At 40.0% G+C, this 26,701-nt stretch overlaps 1 protein-coding gene across 1 annotated transcript in view; it reads right to left on the bottom strand.

Moving 5' to 3' along the window:
- Nucleotides 1–23,081, bottom strand: part of LOC117396966 (tenascin-like) — an 89,229-nt gene extending 66,148 nt beyond the window's left edge. Inside the window, exon 1 of the mRNA XM_059005403.1 lies at nucleotides 22,936–23,081. The gene's annotated coding sequence lies outside the window, so the exon portion shown is untranslated. The remainder of the gene's footprint in view (nucleotides 1–22,935) is intronic.
- Nucleotides 23,082–26,701: the final 3,620 nt, after the last annotated feature.

The raw sequence follows: 26,701 nt of genomic DNA, 5'->3' as shown, positions 1-26,701 counted from the left end.
TTATCGTCTTTGCCTCCGCAGACTGCCTGTCAGCTCCTTTTAGTTCCTGTACGGTTTCACTAAAGCCTCCAGCTTGTCTAAAGAAAAATCCAACTTTTCCAAGAATAACAGTCCTATGCTGTAATGCTGTATTTTTTTATGGAGGAAAAAAAGACTATAAATATTTTCATTCAATAAACCACTGCTTTAACTGCACCAGTTCTTCAATGGCAAAGACAGTGGCACTGCAATGGCAGTGTAATACATCTGGCACTGGAATGGCGATGTAATAAATCTGGTCTATGTGGCAATGGTAGCAGAAAGGCAAGGATGATACACTGAAAGAATGCTACCACAGAGGTAGCACATGCAGTACCAGAGTATCACATCCCTATCAGAGGCATTGTGCTAGAATGGTCCCATCTTCAGGGTAATACACTGCTGCTATTGTAATAATATCCCAATGGTAGGGCTCAAACTTATAAAGAAAAATAAGTTCTTAATTTCCATATGGAATGCTTTAAAGAGAACGGCTGTATATGTTTCGATCTAGTGGGTCTGGTGTGTACAGTAATTTGCATGGTCAAAACTTTTCTTTTTGTAACAAACATAATGTTACTGAATATGGTAGCGTAACATGTCAAGTTAAAGTGATCCGTTAATTATAAGCAGGAATATAGTTTCATCATTCGTTTATAATGCTGCGATTCCTTAGCAACAGGCATTGTTTTTGAAAGTGTTCCGTTGCACGTAGACTTCAGATCCAGACATTAACAGGACTGTATGCAAAACAGATGGCTGTACGTTTGAAAATTCACAAATACTCAACAAACAAATAGTAAGCATCTGACTCATCTTGGTTGAGTCACTTGGGATTTGCAGTGCTGGCGGGGAATTCTGCTTTTTAAAACCTGGTTTAGGTCAGGTTTTTTTCATAATAAACATTTGCGGTACCATTGGTATTTTCAAATATGAACAGGCTACTACCATTCTACCAGGCTATTCTGGATCTCCTTATGTGATGCATTGCCGTAGTCGGCTACAATTTCTTGCGATCCCTGTCTCCTACACTACCACTTCCCTGACTCTGTAGTAACGCTACTTTGCCACTGTGGTTGCATTAGTGAGGGCGTTCAGTATTAACACATATGGTATGGTTTTCTACAGAGACTTCAGACTTTTCATCAGAAAACAACAAGAGCAACAACCACACAAAATAGATCTTTGGTAATCACATACATCTATGACATCTGTATCCAAAACCATACTTATCAGAGTGCCTGCATGGGCTACAACCTCAAGTACACGAATGTTTGTTCATGCAATGAAATATCAAGGAGATTTACAAGGAGGCCCTCCCACATGAGAGGGGGGGAAGGGGGGGGTTGAAGTTCTCTTCTACAAATATTTATGGGGTTATTACTTTTCTGACATCTTAATTTTGATGGATTTTTGTAATGTTTTAAACAGTACTGCGTTATTAATTTGTTGGCACGAAATAAGGAAAACACAGATGGAAGACATCCATGAGACAATTCTTAATTCAGTCCAGGAGGTTTACAGTATGTTGTTTTTTCTTTGTTTGTTTTGTTTTTTAACTCTATCCACAATTCAGAAGTGATATTCATCAACCATTGATTTACCTATGGCGACAGTAGACAGGGAATCCCTATACTTAGAGATTAGTGTATATTACAGTACATGGAGGTTCTTCAAAGTGGTCATGGTTTTTTAATACAGGTCTGTAATCTAGTGATGCAATGAAGAAGTAAGTTTGGGAAACTCCTGTAAAGTGAAACTATAAGAGACTGTGAGTCGAGTAAAGTCAAGAAGTGTACCTTCCTTCCTCTTAACACTTATGGAGTGAAGTTATGGATAAACTGCTGTAAGCAATTCTGTCCAGTGTGAGTCAACTTTACTATATATATATTTATATAGATATTACTGATAACCACAATGTAAAGTTTGCAGGAGGCAGGACAGACTGCTCTTCCACTCTAAGCCTTAGGAAGACTTAACTTCAGGTGATTAATGTAATCAGACTTCTCAGATGTCCTAATTGAAGACTCAGTGCAGATTGTGAACCAAGTAAAAAAAAAAAAAACCACACAGAGGATTAATGAGATTAGCATTTAGCAGATCTTTCAAAATGATTATAAATTTAAATGCCAAATTAGTAGCAAACAACACACTGTACTGGCAATTTTTTTTTTTTTTTTTTTACAAATAAACAACCGTGCAAAAAATAAGTCAAGTTCACAACCTCAGATCTAATCAGGGGAACCACATTTTGCGTCTCAGGTAGACTATAAATCATATTCCCTACAGAGGTCCCCTGTACTGCAAAAACACAACATGACAGACGGTAGTTCCTGTTTCATAATAGCATAACTGTGAGGCCCCTTACCTTTGGTGATACGCAGCACAGAAGGGGCGAAAATTTACGTTTTCCAAACAGATTAGAGCATGATGAAATCATATTGTACTTATAGGGCATTTAAAACTGTCAGACTATCCATAAATGTTACGAAGCAAATTGCTTCTCCCATACAGCTATTTCATAATTTAAAGTAATAGGCTTAGAGGTCACTTGGACCTCCCTTGCCACCATCCTTCATACACACCAGTGATTGTGTTTAACTTCAGTAGGTTGACAAGTTCGGCACTATAATAACAATCTATGTTATTATGCATACTAAGAACAATATTTTTGTCTTGTCGTTTTTTGGTTAATATCCACAATGATCACATTTATTATATACATTTTTTACAGCGAGATCTTCAACAGAAGATAAAGGAGGACCAGTGATTACATTGCTAGTACCGACAAGAAGCAAGAAAGCGGTACCGGTATATTATGAATATAATTTTTTATTTCAGGTTAGATTTCACAATGTTACATTTTTACTATGGAAAACTACAGAGCGGTGTGCAATACAGCATGTTAACGTAACATTATTCAGCAGGTTTCATTCGACTTTATAAAGGAAAATGAGTTCATTTTATATAGAGGGTGATGCAAAACTTTTGGCCACAGCTGCACAAATCCCTAATGAGATTCCTGAGCGGAGGTCTACTGCATGGCTGCCCCTGGTCTGTGACAGCCCTGGGCTGCTCTTGTGTTTAAGCAGGGGGTGAACGGAGGGCTGGGTGGAGGGGTGGGTGCCAGCACCTCAGGGCAGGCATTGCTGTGCAGCAGCTTTTGCAATCGCTGGTTGTTGAACTGAGCAGGGCCTTTCCTGCTTAAAAAGAGCTGTTTAACTGCAGAAAGCTGCAATCACTACCAAGCAGATCTGTCGCCGGTACATCAGTAAAGGAGGTGACAGAAACAATGACTCTTATATTACTTTGTCATGGTATATCCCTTCTTAGGCATTCTTTTTTTCTGCGCTTCGCTGTGGTTTTCAATACGTTTAAATACGCTAAAATGGGGGCATCCACTGGAGCTATAATTGAGAACTATCACATTGTAGTGGGAAGCAGAGCTAGAAGTCTTATCAATATGAATGATCACCGTATCTGTTGCTGCTATAAATTCTGGATTATGAAAGTATTTCTAGTCTGTGCATATCTTGTGCAACTGCAGGACATTTTATTGCTCATGGAAAATCTGCTTCTAGAAAAGTCAGCTAATAAAGAAGTCCTTAATGTCTGGACCGTGGAAGGGGTGCAGAACTCGGGACCTCAAGAGTCTTACCACATCAGGTTTAGAGGTTAACAGATAATACTACCAGAACAGAGCTATAATTACATTATTAAGGGTAATATGGTTGCAAACATCTGGACTAGAATGGCCCTTGTCGTGCGACACTGCGCTAGCAGAAACGTATTTCTACTTGACTAAGTTTCTTAAAAGCTTTACCTTAGAATTCTAAATGAAGTTCTGGAATATTGTTTGGAGTGAATACTGAGTTTCCAGGCTCCCCTGCTGTAGGTCCAGTAGCAACGACAACCCTGGCATGAAAAGAGTTCATTGCTTTCACAGCAGCACGGCAACGTGATACCAGTTAAGAGCCTTGACTTTGCAGGTGCTGCATAGGCATCTTGTAATCGACTGTATAATAAGCCGTTCATTCGGAGCATGCAGAGTTTTTAATTCACCGTCAGTTCATCTTGTGATAGACTTTATTTAACCTGCTCCCATTGTCAGTTTGCAAAGGAACAGCAGTGAGTTTTTAATGTGTCTTAATCAAAGCTGGCCAGCTGATTGTTATTGTAGTGGTAATGCACACAAGCATTGTGTACAAATGGACTAGAGTTTATGACAGAAGGCAATTAAACAAAGCCTTTTAAAGACTTTAAAGTGTCTTTTTCCAGAATCCAGACAGACATTCATCTTGGCGATACTATCCCAGGGTTCCTCAAATCATTTCCCCAAACCGCAGATCAAAACAGCCTCTAATTAAACTCATTACGTATCTACCCTGAAGCAAAAGCTTAACAGGAACAAATCTGGGACAAAAAATAAATAAATCCTGCTCGTGGTGACGGTGATTACCATAATCCTCTTCTCAGTTCTAAAAGACACTCCCACTTCATCACAACCCAAAGGTAAGCTGCTTCATACTCTTTCATATACACCCAATGCAGCATTGTACAATCAAGCATTACCTTTTAGATCACGTTCAGCTTTTAAAAGGGTGATTTTGCTCCACATATATACTCCACTAACAGTGCAGAGGCTGGGTGCAAACCGGCGACCCCGCTCACCACAAGCGAGCGTCTTAACCACAATGCAAAAGAGCCAGGCTCCTCTGCATTCGTGGTTTTAGAGCTTTTAACCATCTCATCAACAGAGGAAGAATCTGTAATGGCAGTGTATCGCACAAACCTGCCTGTTACACACACACACACACACACACACACACACACATATATTAGCTACAGGGGGACACAATATAATGGGGTGTTTGTGGGAACGAAATTAGGGGAGCATTCGTTTTAAAATGCATTAAAGCCAATTGGAAAGTCCCCTCGAGGTATAAAATAGAGAAATATATGTTAAGGTTGCTTGGAGTTAAAATTCCCCTCTATAAACTGGGATTTACGACTTCCTTGAGCTAGAACAAAACATTGAATCCAGACAACTCCCACAATAGCACTCCGCCATTCTTTTCCGTTTCCCCCAAATCTTCTGGTCAGCATCAAGTCTGACCTCTGCCACGCTGTCTAAAATACCACCTGGGGACAAAGACAGGAATCCCCGAAACCCTGGCCTCTGATGAGAGAACCAGGGAAGAATCCTGGAGGGGGGGTGGGGGGTGGTTATACTGCCCTGGACATGCTGCGTAAGAGGCCCAGAAATACTGCATCCTGCTTCTCTGAGCACAGCGTGGATGATGAACCAGATGTTCAACATTCCGCCCCGTCCAGTAAGAAATTATAGTTTGTATTAACAGCACTACTCCTTGCACTTACTTTGCAATTACTGTAAACAGACACTCATACAGAGAACCATTATGACACACACACACACACACACATCCAGCAAGACTGTAAGATGACTTCTTAAAGGAATGTGATTATTCACCTTGCTCAATTAAACACTGAAGGACTGATGAAAAAGTGAGGTGGTCACGGTTTTAAAGGTAGTGGTCTTTCAGGCAGGTCGTAAGCAGTCCCTACTCTGCATGTTGCTAAAGGAGGATACTGTTTCCCTGGATCTCCAGATATAAATATGTTCCAGAGCCCATACCCTAACCAAAGCATTCTATTCAACATGAATACATCAGCAGAATCCCCAAAGGCCACTGAAGGTGGTGAGGGGTTAAGCCCTTGCCAGCAAACAGGATAATTGATGGCTTGGTGAGCAGTTCCCAAGATAAAATACAGCCAGCCCTTGCAGTTTCAATCGCTATGTCTGCCATCGTTCTTTAGAGCCAGGGCAATTGGTTTTAGGGTGATGAAATCTGGGACTTTCAATCTCCCATCAAGCCATGGCCTCCAGTTGGTCCTATAGGCTGTTGCACATTGCTGATTTAGAAGCATAGATACGTAGAGCACAGCCAGTCAAAACAGTGTGTTAGTGGTTTTGTTAATCTGCTGTTTAAATGGGATGTTTCCTCTGGACAGCTTATTGAATATCCAATGTCATATGTAGCAAAAACAAATTAATATTCTATATTTTTCTACACTACTTTTTTGTAGTCCAAGAAGAGCAATGTTACAAAACTAGTAACAATATTTATTTTTTAAACTTTCAATGTAAAAAAAAGAGAAAGCTACGATTGTTACAGTTACTGTATGGTTGTGTCCAGTTATTTACAGACACAACCTGTAGTTTACTCTTCAAGGTCAGACGACAATGCATCCCTTGTCAGTCGTTTTGCTCTGCGTCTCTCAATGATTTATCCGCATCTGGTTGAGTTTTTCACCAGTCAGTCCATCCATGGTGCAGACGCGGTACAGTCCCATCGGAAAACGAGACACAATGCCTCGAAAGGGATTATCTATCCTGGGTAATTACTACTACTATCTGCTGGCTTCCAATCTGCTACAAACAAAATGCCTTCTTTGAGCGATTTCTGAGAGCAGATTCCTCAGCTGAGGAATCATGGTGTATGGATATTATAGAAAGGAGATTTCATATGTAGCGTTTTATCAAATGATTGGTAACACTTTCCATTAAGTGTCTCTTATTACTGTGTAGTTACTCAGTGAATACATGTGTACGTGCACATCGTTACTATGTCATTATGCATAGTTATAATGTAATTAATGTGGCTCTTCTGTATTGTGCTTAAGGCGTTTGCTTGCGGTGCGTGGGGTCGCTGTTTCGCACCCCGCCTCTGCCCTGTTACACACACTTGGAATTTTAAAAAATGTTCAAAAATTAATGAACAAGTCTCGCTGTCTGTGTAGGCCAGAATTCTTCACTTGTCGAAGCTCATTTTAAAATCCAGAAACATAGTGGTGATGCGTCTGATCACCTGCTAAAATAATTACAACATATTAAACAAATGAAGACAGATGGAAATAGGCTTACAAATACTAAACTGAGGAGTCCATTTAAAGTGCACTCGTCTGTATGTGTAGACACAGTTCAAGGTGATTTACTGCTCCCCTTAACAACCTGTATCCTTCAGAATGGCTTTCGGTTTCCTGTGTGATACACACACACACACACAGTCTCCAAGGCAACGCAAACAAACGACATGGTTCCGCCATTAAAAGTGCCCCGGTTCACAGCCCACTGTCCCAGCAATGCCCACCCTCACAAATCAAGTTTATCTGCAAAAGAAAAGCTAATAACATTAACTGCTCGCTTTTATGGAGGCTTCGGTTTATATGTTTGGTGTTGCTGGCGACTGCTGATAAACGAAACAGTCGTAAATCTTGTAAATCCTCACTGTAATCATTTAGGGGTAAAACAAACAAACAGTGGGATGTGTTAGGAGATGTTAAGTGACTGCTTCCAATTAGGAGTTTATTAGGGTAAAGCTGATCCTCATGTGACTGGAATATTTAATTCAGTTGTAAAACTGCCATGGTGGATAATAGGGATTCCCTTTCTGAAAGATCATTTCCTTTTGCCTGTTTGCATTTACCAGACTTTGATTTTATTTTGCTTAGGAAAACCAGCAAAAATGCTCATAAACCTGAAATAAAAAAAAAAAATGGGCAAGCTTAGGATTACACTACAGGTAATTATATATACCATATATACATGTTATTAGTTATGGTAATAACAGCTTAGACACTAAACTAGCAAATTTACAATGCACTTTTGTTCTATGACCATTTAGGATGGACCCCTAACTGCACTCTTTTCATCAGATCCTGGTTGACTTTTTATAGCACCCCTCAATAGAGCTCTCACAATCATGTCTCACCTCTAAGTACATCTTACCAATAACCTGTCCCCCTGCAACAGTCTGCCCTTAGTGAATGCAAGATATACCACAATTGCTGTAGGTGGTATTTCTTGATGATGGCACAATGTAGGCAATCTTTGTTATGGTCATGGTTACAGCCAGTAATAAAAATGGTAATGAAAACATTTGCAATGGTAGTTGTTTGGTAGCTTTGTTATCTTAACCTAGCTCACCATCATTTAATATAGGTCTGTATGTAGACTAGCCCATGTTTCAGTATTTAAGCAGATACCACCATTTTACAACAATCCCTCAGTTTGAGAAGGAGTTTGGTCTACCTAGTCTGGGCTGAAGTCATAACAGGGCATTTTCTCACAGTCTGAATGGCCTGATATCAAAACACATAGCACTGGTCCAATATGGTGACCAGAATTAGCACCAGACAATGAAGAAATATCTGCAGAATACAGTCTTTAGTATCACGAGGATGAAAAAAATAATACACAGTCAAAAAAAAAACTTTTAGATACAGTAACCATAGAAACCTGCACATGAAGAAAAGCACTCTTCATTTTCTTTCTCCAGTTGCCAAACCCATAAATCAGGACCAACCCACACTCGATAATTTGCAGACCAGAAGCATGCAAACTTGGCTGCTTTTTGAGCTGCAGAGCTGAACTATAAAATGTGAAAGCCTTATGTGCATTGAGTGAGAAATCATCCAACGTGAGAGTTCAGACTTCTTTCAAGTTATTATTTCTTATTAAAAGTGGAGCACAACAGACTCTTAAAATAGAAAGCCTGTGATCTGCTGAGCTAAAAAATAGCTGCATTTAAATAAATAGGGAGAGAACAAAACAAAACAGTAGACACTGCCTTCTGGTTATGACACACGGCCTCCACAAATCTTGCAAAATCATATTAGCCCGCTGAGAGCTGATAACAGCAGGTTTAAAATTGGAGGTTGGTTTGAATTATGGCACTTGAAGTAGGGTTGATGTGATTGCTCCACACTGCAGTGTATCCCGAGGGCAGTGCATACATACCCCAGACTTGCCTGTGGCGCTGCTCCGTGAGCCCTCTTGACATGCCCTGGAGTTTTGGAAGTTTCTTTGCTGCTCTTTCACTGTAGGTGTTTATTGTGCTTGGCGAAGGGCAAAGAACGAAACACTCCCCAAGGGAGCACTAAATACAAATCTAAAACCATTACAGATCCTTATCCGCCGTGGACTAAGAAAGAAGACGTTGTTTAATTGGAATGTCTTTTGTTTATGCACTGTCAACAACCTGCTAACGTACACACTAACAAACAGACAAGACCTTTTTTGGTGCGTTACAGATATATGCACGATATTCCAAACACATCAATAAACTGAACAGGGTCCTCTCCCAACTGCTTTGAATTAGCAAGATTGAATGCACTGCTTTTCCAACGTAGCACTAATCATAGCAAGAAAAAATAACCAACTGTCATGTGCTACCTACAGTTTAAATAAGTCAGTAATTTAAATATAGTTACATATTGTATGAATTAACACAGAGCTTTCTATTGACTGCAGAGATTTGAAGTCATGCTGTTTCCAAAACCCTGGCATTCATTTATCATGTAATGTGAAAAGATCAATATGAAAAAAGACTAGTTTGTAATTAAATGTATTATAAAGTGTTGCCTTTGATCTAGACCTCTATTTTCTATAAGTAAAGGGAAGTCACAGACCATTAGCAAGGCCTAAGCTGTTGAATGATAGACAACAGAACCGATATAGTCTTGCATGCAGCAGAGGTTGGATGGGGTTTCTGATCAGAGAAGCAGTAAGCCTTGTTTCCTCTAATGACCAAGTAAGCTCTTGCATGCAATTCTACTTAAAACAAATTCTACAGCATGGCGTTCTAAAGCTGGATGAAATGCTGGTGTCTGAATGCCCAGCAAAAACTATTTTCCAAAGTGTAAAGTTTTGAGGCTTTGTGAAATGTATCACTACTGCTATACTGCAATATTCTGTAACATTGTACCCCCCCACGGAACAGGAGCGAATTCAAGAAGTCTGAAAAGAAGCTAATTAGAGCAGCGAGGAATGGGTTTACATTAAAATGCACAAAGGGCTTCCTGTCCAGGAATGCGTGTTGATGGTGGTCTCCTCGGTTTAATTTCCATCTTCCACTTCTAATAGGAACCACCCTGGTCGAGAAACACAATGAAACCAGTCAGCCTCCCAGAGGTGCAGAAAACAACCACAGGCATGTACTGTGTAATGCTGCAGCTTGTTTCATCGTCCACATGGAAATGCAGAGCCGTGGTGTTGAGAAGAATGCTTCATTGCAAGAACAAGAAGAAGAAGAAAAAAAGAGTTTCCTAGTCGTTTCTTTTTTAAATGAACATGTGTTACACTATATCATTTGGGTAGAATGTAGCACTGCAGCAACATAGCTTAATTGAGGCTCCAAAGAACAGAAATAATCTCAATTCAATTATTCTGTTCACAGACTAGAGGGTTGATTGAATGCAAGTTGCTTCCCCTCTCCACTTGTATCCTATCCATATGCAGAGCTTTTAAAGTTGAACATATGGCTGCAATATACTCCCTGCGTGGAACCGGCCCTGCTCTGCACACAACGGATTATGACTTGCTCCTGGCTATAAAAATCATCAGCAAACTCAGGAACACTTTTCAGCCGGAAATCAAATTAACTTGGAGGCTGGAGACAATAAGCACATTATTGTAGATTAATATGATTGTTCAAAACATTAACCGTTTCCAGATTTTTCTGTTTGGTTTATCTTGCTTATATTATTCTGTCTCCCCACCCAATGCCAATGAGAAAACAAGATGTATGTTATAATACGTTTGCTGCTACTCTGGAAAAATATTAGGTAACACCATGCAAAAAGATTTACACATTAAGTACGTTGTAACTATGCATAATAACATTGCAATTATGTGTAGGTAAGCAAAATGCCTTTGTAAAATAACATGCCTGTCTGCTTCTGAAGAGAAGGCCCTGTGGGGTTTGCATTTTGCTGTTTTTTATTATTTATTGAGCTGTCTAAGGATATTTGTCAATGCAAAATCATTCCCATTGAGGCCCCATTCTGCGGTAGATGAAGTGAAGCTGGCCAATGCATTGGCTCATGTAAATACTCCTGTGCTGTAGGTTAGGGTTTAAGGTTAGGGTTCAGGGTTCTAATCAGTGTTTGCCCTATTGGAATGCAACAAATAAATCAATCTCTCAGAAGACCTCATCTTGAACTTGAAATTCCGCTGCACTGGCAAGTGAATGTGATGCAATGACACCTCTGAGTGACTCCAATAGAGGTGCCTTTGGCAAAGAGTACATACTTTGCTAACCACCTAGTCCATCCTCAGTGTGACCCTGCACACCTGAAGCAGTTCATAAAACAAGACAACATTCCTCGGCCACAGTTTTACTAGCGTGCAAATAAAAAAATACAGAAGGGGCCATGCAAATCAGTCGAGGGTGATTCCTAATTACAGACCTGACAACGTCACTTAGTGCCCACTAGTGAATTATTGCTCAATACTCCCTCTTAGGCTTCCCATTAAGTAAGTCGGTTTACAGCTTATTTTAACCATAAATATTCTGACCTGAGATTGAAAGTCTTTGATGGTTACTGTAGTAGAACGCAATTATAGCCGCAGCCAGGCTTTCACAGCCGGTTAATGACTCCGAGGATGAACGATTTAAAGGTTTCTTCTGTCCCTATAAGGCACCCAGGCCTGATGAAAAACAAACTCCCTGGAACATAAAAATATATAGAATACCAGCTGGATGAGGCGGAGACTAAAACGAGACAGGAATAACTACAAACCGCTGCCTTGCTTGTCAGCAGTGAACCAGGTAACCGTCGGTAGCAGGCTTGCAATGCTCATGAGGTTTGCTGGAGCTGGGTGATAAAGATCCTGACACCAGGTACAAAGAGTGATCCTGACACCAGGTACAAAGAGTGATCCTGACACAGGATAAAAAGAGTGATCCTGACACCAGATAAAAAGAGTGATCCTGACACGAGATAAAAAGAGTGATCCTGACACGAGATAAAGAGTGATCCTGACACGAGATAAAAAGAGTGATCCTGACACGAGATAAAGAGTGATCCTGACACGAGATAAAAAGAGTGATCCTGACACGAGATAAAGAGTGATCCTGACACGAGATAAAAAGAGTGATCCTCACACGAGATAAAAAGAGTGATCCTGACACGAGATAAAAAGAGTGATCCTGACACCAGGTACAAAGAGTGATCCTGACACCAGATAAAAAGAGTGATCCTGACAAAAGATAAAGAGTGATCTTGACACGAGATAAAAAGAGTGATCCTGACACGCGATAAAAAGAGTGATCCTGACACGAGATAAAAAGAGTGATCCTGACACGAGATAAAGAGTGATCCTGACACGCGATAAAAAGAGTGATCCTCACACGAGATAAAGAGTGATCCTGACACGAGATAAAAAGAGTGATCCTGACACCAGGTACAAAGAGTGATCCTGACACCAGATAAAAAGAGTGATCCTGACACCAGATAAAAAGAGTGATCCTGACACGAGATAAAAAGAGTGATCCTGACACCAGATAAAAAGAGTGATCCTGACACGGGATAAAAAGAGTGACCCTGACACGAGATAAAAAGATCCTCCACTTTGCGTTGTTGTTTAAGATGGAAGGATGCTCTCTTGTTTTGTTTTTTTTGTTGTTTGTTTTTAATATCATAAAATATGAACCTGTACGGTGCAGAATGCGTTGTTGTCTAAGGATGTTATGATGATTAAAGCACATGTTATAAAAACTCGATGAGATCTGCTGGCACGGGCCAAGGACTCAAAATAATGGACTGCTAACTGCTGAGCATTCGCAACATTTTTTTTTTTATTTTCACTGCCATTAAGAAAAAAGCAGATTAACAGATGTGAGAAAGAGGGGGAAAATAAAAAGATCTTTAGAATGTCAACAAGGACTGGAAGTCTGGATATAAACTTATACATGCCACTGTACAGTTTTTCTCTTTTCATAAATCTATGGCACAGTTAAACCAATAGGCATTTCAGATTTAGCAGGGCAGTACATCGGTAGACACTTAGGCTTCATTTTCTTAATAGCTGCACACCATTAGTCCCCATAGATGTGTGTAACCTCTGTTCACCTCTACACTGTGTTTCAAGTTGCTGAATCAACCAATTTCTAGCTCAGCTCTAATGCTTACATGATAAGTATATACAACGCGTAGGTAAATGTTTAATCTTGACTTAAACTTCAAAGAATGACATTTAACACAAATGTGTTTTATTACAGTATGCTTTTGTCTAGCGCTGTCGTTGTTTAAGTGTTAATCACCAGCCTAGCCCTCATCATCCTATATCCACAACAGTAACAGTTTAAAAGCCATCTTATTAAACACAACATTCAGGCGCTGTTACTTTGTAACGTGGAAGCCAACAAAAACACAGAATCCTTAAAGACTCACACACTACGTTTCTGTAGAAAAGTGCCTTTCGTCTGGCTTTTACCAAAGGATAATAACTGCAGCCCCTTAGGAAAGGGTTTAATTACTCTTTAATAACACAGAGATTGCCAGAGAAATGATTATTTATAACAACTTACCCTCTAGGATCGGACTGAAACTAATTTTGGTCAAGACAAGGCCGCTGTTTAAACTGCTACCTCCGCTTTTTTTGATTTTTTTATTTCGGTTTGTGTTTCTTTGCTTTTCAAAGAGGTTTGAGTGCCTTGCTCAAACTTACAGTCGTGTAGTGGGCCCCGGCAATAAAATCCTTGTTAATGTGATAAGAAATGGGAACCGTTTACACTCAGGAGTGAGACTCAATAGGCTAGGGTTTAAATCAGGTTAACCTTTAGCTCAGGGGTGGCCAACCCTGGCCCTTGAGAGCCACGATCCAGCAGGTTTTATAGGTCACCCTTAAAGCATCAATTTATGAAGAATGTAAATTGTTGATCAGTTTAGCAAGTTAATTTGTTCAATTAAATTGGTCAGCTGTGGTCCATGAGAGTTGCAGGGTGTTTAGGTTTTTAGTTCCAAATTATCTTTAAATTATTGAATTGAACAAATTACTAGTTAAATTGAAATAACGACTGCTTAACTAGTCAAAACGAAATTGTTCCAAGTCTTTAAAAAACTGATGAATAAGAGTGAAATAATAGGATTTGTGTATTCACATGCTGGGTGACAGGGTGAAGACTGTGTCATGTGGCTATAATGTACACATGTATTATTATTATTATTATTATTAGTAGTAGTAGTAGTAGTAGTAGTAGTATTGTTGTTGGTGGTAAAAAGCATTTTATTTTTGATTTCATTCAATATTATTATTATTTGTTTATTTAGCAGACACCTTTATCCAAGGCAACTTATAGAGACTAGGGTGTGTGAACTATGCATCAGCTGCAGAGTCAATTACAATTACGTCTCACCCGAAAGACGGAGCACAAGGAGGTTAAGTGACTTGCTCAGGGTCACACAATGAGACAGTGGCTGAGGTGGGATTTGAACCGGGGACCTCCTGGTTACAAGCCCTTTTCTTTAACCACTGGACCACACAGCCTCAACCACTGGACCATACCTCAATAAACATGTGCAATCCTGTTCTTGAGCCTATCTGCTTTTGTCCAGAGCTGTCAAACCTTCACAGGGCATTTATAAGCACATATAAACACTTGCAGAAATAAAAAATGACTTCCTCTACCTTCATGCATTTATCATTTTTGAAGAATAATTGTGTTAATTGAATTCACATTGGCTGCTGCTTTAGCGATTACTGCACGCCTTAGCCAGAGAGCAGTGCTCAATGCAAACAGATCAGGGGAAGCACTGTTACACTCTCATTGGGGCTTGAGGGGGAGTTTTTTTTTTCTTCTTCTTCTCTAGCTCAATAACGGCCTGAATAATTAAAACATGTGCACGGGTTGAATGTAAACCGGCACACAGACACAGGCTTCAAGTTAAATGGCAAGGTGCCACTATTGCTAAAACAAAGACATTCAATTCAATCCAATCCGTTGTTCTGAATATAAAAATACCTTTCGTTATAAAGTTATCGGACGACAAAAACTAAAAGATGAATTGGGCCCTGCAGGAAAAAGGTTGCAGCAGGTTGAGCAGTGGAAAGAAGTTAAGCACACTATGGCCCTCTTATACATAACGCTCAGACTACAGCCATTACAGGAGGCAGCAGTGCCAGGGACTGTCACAATGCTGCTCTGCCAAGGGGAACTGACTCTTACCAACTGGGACCGCGGCCGTAAAGAGGCTGTTTGTTCCCTGTGTTAATTCAGTCTAGGATAAAGAGCTGCCAGTTTTGTTAATTCACTGCCAGTTGGTAGCGAGGTGCATGCGTGCCTGCTTAGCACAGAGTGGAAAGGGGGTACTGAGATCAGCCATGCCCATAGCAGCCTTGCACACCAATCAGATAAGACGTGCGGGTGACACTCTGTTCACATTATTTAATTGCAATGCCATTACCCAATTAATTGAAGTTCAGTTACATTTTAACAAACAGGTGACGTATGCATGAAGGAAAAGTCATTCACTGCCTCAAATCTTCCTTAATCTTCCATATGGCATGTGCTCCACACCCTAGAAAATAGATGCCCTCCTGTAGTCAAAGCTGGATATCTTAATCCATTGATGACTAACTGGTGCTTTTGGACCATTCACCTGTCACTATTACTAGACTGTAGCCCACTGGCTATTTCCAAGCTATCAAAACCCCATTAAAAAAAAAAATGAAAAAGAGAGACTTAGAAAGAGTGCTCTCAGTGATGGCATGCTGCTATCAGGAGGTTAATATGCAGCAACACATTAAACACTACACTGTTCCAGGCATCTTCCCAACTGCGCTGAGCACTCAGGCCCTTTCCTGTAGATATTCACTGCTTCCCGTATTCCCCCAACACTTTTTTAATACTCCATTACAGCACAATAGCTGTCGAGAATAATCTCTTTGACCTGGATTTGTCTGACAACTGTGTCGCGCCTCCAGGGCATATCTACCAGCAGTCCCTTGGCAAGAAGCCTAATAATTCAGATTGGATTCCAGAGCAGTATATCTGGATGCTAGTGTGTGGCTTCAGAGGCATCTTGGAATGCATGCTTCTGTATACTCTGTAAAAGCATGTGCTGTTCTTAAAGGACTACCTTTATAATAGTAAAAGCATAGCAAAGTGTAATAAAGCATAGTGAAAGCATGGCAAAGCATAGGTAAGCATTGCAGAGAATAGCGAGGTATGGTAAAGCATAATAATTAACATGACAAATCAGGGTGAACTATGGTAAACGCATAGTCTAACCATGGGGAAAGCATGTGAAAACTGCACAAAATACCGTATAAAACTGAAAACTGTGGTAAGGCTACTTTATATAATCTGCATTTGTTTCTGTATAGATTATTATTTTCCATGCGACTATTCTAGAAGGCTATACACTTGACGTTCCATTACACAAGAAAACAGAGCTTTTTATCGATACATACAGTACTTAGGTATGGATCAGGCTTCAATCCTCAGTGATACCAAGCAGCACAAGGAGCTGGAAGCAATACAACTCATGGCACGTTGAACACATTTACGTGTGGGGAACCACAGCCATAACATGCCTAACCATGCACTTTGTGAAACAGGAGAGCATTCTTTAAAGCAATCTGTCCATTTACCAGATTACCCAGGATAAGGGAAACGTGCATTTTGTTCTCCTGTGTAATGGAGGGAAGAAGAACAGAAAGCTAATTTTGTTAACCCTGGTTAGCGCATTAGAGCACAGCCTGACAGGGGCTGAAGAGCACAGTAAGATGCAATGGCTTTAATGACATAATGGATTTACCATTATCAGTATATCATTTTTACTAAAAAAATAAAATAAATCATCCTCTGGTACAGCGCGCAATATTTTGCAATGTTTTATTAAGACATTTCCATGGTGACAGCTTATTATTATTTTTTATTTTTTTTAACACATGCTGATTATAAAGGTCAGGGTCAAGGGAGATGTTGCTACAGTTGTCTTATTTCAACACTGAATCTTTAATGGCTCAATCTCTATTGGAAAAATAACACTTGGGGCACTTTTGTACATAAAAAAAAAAAACAACAACCCAGAGAGCCAGTGTCTTATAGTGTGAGATGTGAGTGGCTATTGCAATCACAAACCCCACTTACTTGTCAGACTGCGGTTAAATATTTATACTCCCCTAGAGATTATTTATCCATACGCAGCCCAAATACATTTCTGTGCTGTGAGGCATTGTTTGTGTACTGATTGTTAGCAGGATATGTCACTTTATTATCATAGTTTAGATATGATTTTTTTATGTCACTTGCGGTTACAAACTAAGAGGCAATAAAGTTTCACGCAAGTCTTGATTCAAGTAGAAGTCCGTGTCCAGGCTGGTCTATATTTCAGAACCCCATCTAATGGTAGGGGGTCTGAATGACACCGTTGGTTTAAATCACTGTGAAAACCAGTGTGTGTAAATCTCAGAAGTGAATGCATGGCTTTAAATGTGGGTAAAATGATAGGATTTCAGTATTTCAGCGCTGGGGGCATATAGATGTTCCACTGTTTCAACGTGAATTCTGTTTCAACAATTTAATAGGAAAATGTAAGCTTTTTTTTATAGTTTTATTTTTTCTGGAGTGGAGAGGCTGCAAAAATAACGGAACAGACACCACTCCCAGTTTAATGCAGTGCCTCCAGTAAAACTGAATCCCGTTACCATTCAGTGAATTCCCGGTTCACAGGCACGGCAATGTGAGGCTGCCTTGTTAAAAACTGCGCTGCAGAGATTTCAGCATTCCTCCTCGCCACGGGAGCTGGAATATCTTTGTTTCCTCTGTTATCTTTGGCAGCAGGTTTTAATTACTTTCAGGCTTCTTTGCTGTATATTAACCAAGCTCTCGAATGCTCACGCTCAGTTCAGACAATGCATACTGGAAACCTTCGCTTTTATTTCATCCTTTTACCAGTTCCTAGCATTGCCCCTCTGTCAATAATTGTGTGCTGTGTAAACATAGCAGTATAGAATTTGATTCAATTGCTTATATTACAATCCATTTCATCTTTTTTTATTTATTTTTACTGCTTAATATCTTATTGTGCGTGTTCTGTCATCACACATAATAGCTTTGTCTTTTCCGAAGCATTTAGTTCTGGAATAGTTAGTAAGCATAATAATTATCTAAGCGGAAACACCAATTGAATGTCATACAGAACATGCATTCTGCAATAAGATATCAAACAGATAAGAAGTTAAATACCAGGGAAATGTATTTATTATAAGTTGCAGCATTGAAACAGAAAAATGTTGATTATTGTTTATAGTAATTGACGGCAGTGTGTAGTGTATCAAACCATTTCTAATAAGACTGAATATTAAAATAAAATAAAATGCATACAGTACTAAAAGATCTGTTCAGAATTAACTTTGCTTTATCCAGAAGAAAAAAGATGATTGACATAGAAAAATGAAACCAATCCCTAGAGAATATGTTCCAGACCTGAATCAATAGGTTTTCCTCCTGGTTCCAGTACGCCTTTTCGTAACCCCAAGTCTAACCCCATTAGCTGTCTATGTAAGCTCCACACATGGCTCTCAGATGTGCCAGTGGGTGTTGAAGCTGTTATTGAAGCAACCATGTCTTTTTAATACGTTATTTTGTCCCATATCAACCAGTGTAATGAAACAAAAAAAAAAAGGTTATTGCAGTACAGTAGGTTTTCAGACAAAAACAAAATCCATCATCTTAAAACCTGCGTTCCTATTAACTTTAACACAAACACATGTCCCTATCGACTTTCATGTAAAGTAAGGTTTGCACAAACAGAAGGAAAATTGGGTTCAGGAAAGGGTGGTCCGGGTCAAAGGTTACAGCAACCTCGGCCTAACGGAGGTCAGAAGCCGAAGACTGTGTACTGTGTTTTATTTTCAATTGCAGGCCCCATAAACCGTTGTGGGGTTCCATTGAGGTTCCAGTCGCCATGGTACCGAAGGCTGACTAATAAGCGCAAATGGAGATTTCCATGGAGCTGTAATGTAATGCAATTCCCAGTTCTGAAACTGTGACCAACCGGGGCTGTTATTAAGCTCTCATTTTAAATAGCTCCGTGAGCTTCTCCTTTTCCAGGCTGAGAAAACAGCTTGATAGAAGTTATCCAGCTGGTCACTTGAATGAAGACACTGCGGATCAACACACAGGCCTCTATTAGATGGTGATAATAATGTTGATTGGTTCAAGAACGGAACAGGGAAAGCAGTGCTTATTGTTAATCAGGTTGTACTGAGAAGTCCTTTGACACGCAAAGTGCAGCACTGGAAATGTAAGTCTCTAAAAAAATGCAGAATCAAAAGTCTTATAGACCAATATATTGTCTGCTTCTTTTCTTGCAATGAAACTAAATCGCAGCAATGTTTTGCGGTGCTGGTAATAGTAATACAAACTGGCTGTGGACATATCTATATCAGTACGCAGACTTTAATAAGCAAGTGAAAATCAAAGGTATGGGCAAGCGATATCATCATCTGGTGATAGGAAACACAAACACAGAATATATGCCGAGGAGTTGCTTCTGATGTTACATGCTGGTGCAGAGATGGTTTAAATTTAAACTAATAAACTGCATGTAGGATCAGGCTACAATAATAATGAAATAATAGAATCCAAACTGAAAGCCAGATTCCTGCCCCGCCCTTGACAACCAGTCAACATCAGTGCACATCAATTCATTTCATAGTAAAACTCCATAAGGGTTTCTGAAAAAGGTAAGGTTTATTGAAGGCCACCACTGTTGAGTTGACCTGTAGACCACAGTGCATGCATTCCAGTTGGACATCTACCATGCTAAGGGGTAAAAGCTATCAAAGACTTGACAACCTATAATAAAAAAAAATTAAAAAAACTGACCAGAATGGAGAAGAGGTCATTTGGTTTAGTGCAAATAAATAACTGTCTTTTACAAATAAACTCACTGGACAATGCCATGCCTGTGTCAGCGGGGTAGAATGGCAGTAAATCCTGACTCCTCCTTGCAGAGGTGACAGCATTCACTATATCCACGGAGCAGCCAGACTGCAAAACAGATATACGAGTAAGCCACTGGAAACAGAGACGGGAACCTTTGTCTGAACTCGGTTTGCTAATGCAACTCTAATGTATGGTCTTTGAGTCTCTTTTAGATGTTTAACTACTGTACTGATTGCTTGTTTAGCATTAGAACAAAATGTACCAAGAGGAACCCTTGTTTTATGGATCTGTTTCTGATTTATGTATTCATGTGTCTGCTTCTTCCTGTGTTCATACCCCAAGCCTGAAAGCATCACAAATCAGCTATGTATTGCTGTACCATAGGGTCAGCATGCTTTCCACTAGTGCACGTTTGCATGTTGTCAGTAAAAATCCTTGCAATCTGGTTTCTGATCCCTATGATCTCTCCCTCCTGTCTCCTGTGTCTGTTTTTCCTCTGGAATCCATAAATCCGTCCCCTTTCCTCCACCGAGATCACAGGTCACAGGCTTTGATACAACATAGTATGATATTCGATTTGTATAGAGACTTTTTATGAAACAAAACTGCAAGTTCAACAACAGCAGCAGCAGCATCATTGCTCTAGTTGATCAGCGTCCTTGTATTTCAGCTGATCTGAAACTTGCAACACCACAATGTACAATAAGAAGAAGATTGTGTTCATTAACTCTTCAAATTGTTATCTTCTGCAATCTCCCACAATTCATTAAAATTTAATTCATTAAATTCTTGGGCATAAATGGAGCCATATTAGTACTCCCCAAATAAAGTAAAATTAGGAACAAATAGCTTCCAAATGCTATTGGCATTGCCTGGAATCACCGTTTGCTGCTAGGATGAATGGAAGCTAACTGAAATGGCAATCTGCCACCTGGATATGATAAGCGCTTGCCACTGGGGATTACTTAGAAGGCTTTCATAGAAAACAGTTGTTTTTTTTTTTTGGTCTGAGAAGCTTCTCCCTGTACCCGTCAATCACTCTATCATACCAAACCTGCTTGACTTGCACTATATGATAAGTCGATCACTTTGCCTTCTGCCCAAGTCTCATGATAATGATAAATTCTTCTAATAATGTTCATAAAGTGCACAAAATGCTTTGCTCAGCCTATGGATTGCACAGTTGCCACACTGCTGCAAATGAGTCCTGCTCTTGCATGCTCAGCAAACTCCCACATTTAGCCACAAGCAGCTGCTGACTTCCTGACTTTTTATTTTTCAAAATAAATTCTGTGACAGTTGTTGCAATGCTGGTTGTGTGTGTGTGTACCGAGCAAGGACCACCAGAAATCAATTCCCTTATCCCCCTGGGCTGGATCTGGGTCACAGAGGTGAAGCTAGTGTCCGAGGAAAGGACATTGCTTCTGCTCCAAAAGCGAAAGCATGGTAGCATACATATGCATGGAATAAGCTTATTAAAGGCATGGGATAAAGAGGGTAAACTGCAAAATCGCTGTAGATCTATCATGGTAGATTTCTACATGGGCACCAGGATCTCACAGCAGCTACCGTACAGGTTTTCTAAACACTGGATGTTGTTGCCAGTGTCCACTCCTATTTAATTACCATCTCCAACTGTGCAGAGATCTTGGTAAGTTAATTCCTGTTGTTTTTCCTCTTCAGCTGGCATCACAACCCCCCCCCCCCCCCCCCCAACACACCATTGCTGTCTTATTCCCACCCCATTATAAGCAGGCACAGAATATCAGTCTCCACATGTATTCAGAGAAGTCAAGCTGGTCTTAAATTGGAATCTCCAAATATAGCAACACTATGGCTTCTTTCAAGCACTGAGACCCCCCCCCCAGGCTACAGGACCATCGGGGTTAACTTCTCCTTGACTAGGTCAGATAGATTAGCAAATACACTTTCAGCTGATTTCACAGACTCAGATTGGAATGCACATTGTAGATAGGTCTGTGAAATAATCCCTCAATATTTCTCTAATTACTGCATCCAGTTCATTCAGAGAAGGGCTGGGGGGCTGATAGAGTCATGGCTTCTGAGACTGTTCTTTGTGAAACAGAAATGGTTTCAGCAGTTCTGAATTCAGAAGACCCCTGTCCACTGAGTGCCTACTCTAGCTTTCTATGGAATTTTGGCAGAAATGACGTCTTGCCCATCATGACTGAAACTCAGTCGCTCAAAACTCAGTCAAATGAATCACTTATATGAAGGACAGCTCATTCACACACAGTTTTTGTCCATTCCCTGTAACTTATAATACTATATCTGGAACTCAATGCAAAACAACTGGTGTTTTGGTTGACTTCAGTCTACATCAACTGTTAGGTTGGAATTTGTGTCACAACACCCACTGACCCCTAACCTTTAACCTTGACCAACACACAAATGTGCAGAGGCCAGCAACTGGAGCAGGTTCAAAATCTATAATATTCTGGTAGATATAGTGGACAGCATGGGAGACCTAGCTCATAAACCCCTTTTAAACAGATTTCTGGAAGAACTCCTTTCTCAGCTTTATTTAGGGGTGGGGAGCATGGCTTTCAATACCATTTTTAAAAGATTTTAAACACCTTTATCCATTTAAAGCACATTGGGCTCCTTAAACCCACAAGTGTTGTCAAATCGTATGTTTTACATAGCGTAACAGTAAGGATGCTCTGTTTAACAGCCCCTCAGTGCTTGTTGCACAGAGATCAACTCAAACAGCGATTGAAGAGAGTTGAATATTTGCAGTGAAAAAAAAAGCATACTCTAAGAAATGGAACATGAGAATGAATATTGAGAATATACAGAGAAAGTGCGTGCGTACATAATTTAGCTATTTTAAATAGGTTTCAGATGAACCTACTTACTGAACAACTGGTAATTAAGTTGAAGTGTAAACTGTTTCTCTGTTTACATTGTTGCTGGCTCTTGAAGAAATGAATTCAATCAAACACATAACAGATAGACACACTTTATACCCATAACAAATAAATCAACATTTTCCCATGGATAAAATGCCACAAAATCTGCAGTTAACGAACCAATGCAGAATCAATGGTAAAAAAAAATTGTTCTAGAGCAGTATATCGATTTGTAATCAAACATTGCAAAAGGCAGAAATCTGTAAAAATAAAAAGTGTACCTTTTAATGGTTTAATCCTGGCAAATGCATCTTCTCACACCAGACGGGCAAGGGAGCAGGCTTTTCAATTTGTTCAGGAGAGGTCTGGATGAGAATTGAGAATGACATGCCCCGCAGCGCTGGCTTTTGTACCCCAGTCTCCTCCGCTGCTCTGAAACAGAAGGGTTGCACTCTCTGCCTAAAATAGAGCATAAGTCAATCAAACAACTCCAAACGGGATCCTGTACAAAATGTTCGAACGGATCTGAAGAGGGGGAGTGGAGGGGGGTGGGGAGGGAGGCAGTGCCTGTCAAGCGTCTTCAGTCATTGCTGTTACAAGACGACAGGTGCTTGGGGAAAAGGTGGACCTGGACGTGTGTGGTGGTGGTCATGGTGGCTCAGAGCAGAGTGTGTGATCACGCTTGCTGCTTCTGAAGGTCATGAGCTCGCAGTCCCAACACAAGCTATTCAAACTGTGATCTGAAACTGAGGCAGAGAAAGTGATGCTGCACGTCCAATCACACGTGGCGGATCTGAGTTTGATCTCATCTGTGGGGAGCCTAGTGGCGTCCCATCACCAGCTCAATAATGAACCGCAATTGAATTCACGGTATTTGAGTGCTACTGCTGCTGCTGTGCACAGATAATACAGTACCGTCACATGGGAGGGCTCATTAAAACAAAACCCCAACAAAGGCTGGTCAGCACTTTAAGCTCCATTGTAAGATATGCAGAAGTCCTCAGAGCTGGTCATTGTGTGGGTTCTGCTAGAGCATTCTAATCTGATTCAGTACTTGTTGTTGTCTTGCTAAAATGTAATATTTACAGTTGACCCCATCTCTTAAGAACAGTTCTTTCACATGTGACCACTGGACAGTCAAGCTGTGGACATTTCATGGACTGATTTTGAATTTATATTATGGTATGTTAAAAGTGTTTAAGGTGCTTGTGTGATAGGCAGTGCTGTGTGATACAGTGCCGCTATGGATTCTGTCGGCGAGATGAGATGAGGTTAAAAGCTCTTTAAAACATGAATGCAGAGGAGCCCGGCTCTTTTGCATTGTGGTTAAGATGTTCAATTGAGGTGCACAAGGGTTGCTGGTTTGCACTCAGCCTCCATGCTTGCTAAGTAAGAACGTAAAATAAATTAACTTTCCCTTATAGGATGCTTACCTGATACCTACATTCTTGGATGTGTGTGTGTCACTGTCTTTGAGCCACACTGACCCTGACAAACAGCCGCATTTGCTCACTGTTGAAAGGCATGGCGGTCCTTGCAAGTGAGTCAGGGCTCACAGCCACCCATCTGATCCACAGTTCCATGGTGGGTTCCTAGCTACACCTCCACCAGAGATTGATAGGTCTGTAATCCAATCCCTGCTGTTCCCGTCTTGACTCTCAATTCCAGTTGGTGAGGTTAATCACGTCATGGAAAGAAATTTCTTCAGAATACTGTTCTAACAAGATGGGACAAATATGTAAGATGGGTCAAAGCTTATCATTTTTGGAATGGTATACGGATTAGTTGAAGACGACTGCCAAGCCCTTGAATTAAATGTGAGTTGTTTATTTCTGGTTGGTAAGTTTACTGAGTGTGTTTTTTTTCCATTCTGAGTAGATAATCTATCTCATTTTTATTTTTTTATCACCAGTTACCTCTACCTGTAAAAGGTCATTTAATTAACTTACGGTTATCGATTTTTTTCTAATAAGATTGTGGAGTTGTGTTGTCTTTATTTATTTGCTTGTTATAAGATCCCACAGAAGTCTTTATTTTTATTTTTGGACTGCTTTGTGTTCCATCAGATATATGGTCTGGCCCAAGGAATTCCGATTTTCTTTTTATACTCTTTCCAAAGGGCATGAGGACAGTCAAAGATATACTGACAAGGACATTGTGAGGAAGAAGTGAAATTGAGTGTTGAACAACAACACCTACCTTCATGAAGGAAGGCCGTTGCCAATCTGGAATGGTCTGTGATGAGCGATAAGAGCACTGAAGGATTATGTTACTTTTCCCGTCATGCTGACGAACAATACTTGCTTTGACTGCCCGGGTGGATGCAACACTGCTTCTCACAATAGCTGCCACACCTGCTCCTGTGTACAGGTACATCAAAATGAATATCACATCACAATCGCAATCACGGCTACCTGGCAAGGCTCTACACTGGGTACACTTCGGTCTTGATCACTGGGCTTGCCCTACAGAATGAAACAGATGAAGACGTTGATACAGGCTTCACGTTTGTCTTTTTGGTCCTGCTATACATCTTACGGTTTGAGTCCTACAGAAAAAAAATGGTAACACATTACATTGCGTCTCTAATTACATTGCCATTTGAACATGCATCCTCAAAGTCCCACATCTGCATGCTCTTAACATAATTGTCATGTCAATTACCATTGTCAGCCAAATGTGCATGTTTAAATGTCATCGCACATGTTTTTCCTGCAGTCAGAGCAGGGGCAACGTGATGGAAATGCAATTAAGACACCATTTTATCAACTCACAAAAAAAAAAATAAAAAAAATAATAGCAGTTAACAATGTCTGCAGTCGAGTCTCGTTGGCAATGCATTCTAATGCTTCCTCCCATACATACATGCTTTTTGTTGCGATAAAGCCTAAAAAAAAGACAACAACATCTGCCTGGAGATTTAGATGGATACAGCTGGTGAAATAACATTTTTTCTGTACAGCGGAACATGGCTTCTAAGAGATAACCAAGTCATTTTTCTATGGAGCGCTCCACCTGACAACACGCCCAGCTAAAAATAAATAAGTAGACTAGTTTCCAGCTAGATGTCACTGTTGAAATTGGCTGAATCTTCCTTTCTAAGTGTTTTTTTTTTTTTTTTTTTTTAAATGATATTAGTCACAAGACAGATATGTAGCAATCTCCCAACCCAGATTACTCCTGGTGATGAACTTGCTGGAGATACAGTAGATGTCTTGTTTCAACAAGATGTATCTTTCAGGTGCACTAGCTTGTTATTTATCCGGTATGATAAACTATACCCCAGCGGATCTCCAATCACTGTAAGAGGCAGTGGAATCGCATGGTAAACGCTCTGAAGTGGACGTCATTTCTACAAAGTTGCCTGCATTAAATCCTTGTCTTGCCTTTCTTGGCATCATTTCAATAAGGATTAAAGTCAGGAGTAACTCTTTATTCCTCTTATTGCACAGTGATTGCTCAGTAATTATGCGTAAATAGTGTTTTTAAATACAGCTGCCTAATAATTAAAGATATATAAAAGCTGTACTCCGGAAGAAGGAGAAAAAAAACCAAACAAACTGAAAAAGGTCACTGATGATTTAAAACACTGACTCCCTTCAAAACGTCCTGTAATTAAAGAGATCACCCTACAGATTCAAACCCATTAATAACTCTCCAGACAAACTCACAGTCTTTGTGTAAATGTCATGGTCAACTCAAAGCTGTAGGAAGGCATCAAGTACTTTCTTGATCTTACTCGTCTTTGCTTCCAGCTATTTACTTGATGTCTGAATAGGATGGTATATGAATGGAAACAAAAAAAAGATTAACCATGGTGAGTGAAGCATTACAACTTTGGCTAGGATGCAATCTTACCTGGCTAGTCCGTGCCAAACCTCAGGCACAGCTTTATAGATCAGCTCTGTTGTTTTATTTTAAAACCCTGTCAATTCAATACACAACCTTACTACTACAATGACAAAAGTGATTCATAAAACTAATGTAAAAAAAATATATATTATGAAGGTTCATATTGAGCTCTGCCAGCGAATTCTGTCTCATCCC

Source organism: Acipenser ruthenus, chromosome 31, assembly GCF_902713425.1.
Source record: "Acipenser ruthenus chromosome 31, fAciRut3.2 maternal haplotype, whole genome shotgun sequence".
Classification (NCBI taxonomy): Eukaryota; Metazoa; Chordata; class Actinopteri; order Acipenseriformes; family Acipenseridae; genus Acipenser; species Acipenser ruthenus.
The sequence above is the reverse complement of the archived record's forward strand: the minus strand, read 5'-3'. Positions and strand labels throughout refer to the sequence as shown.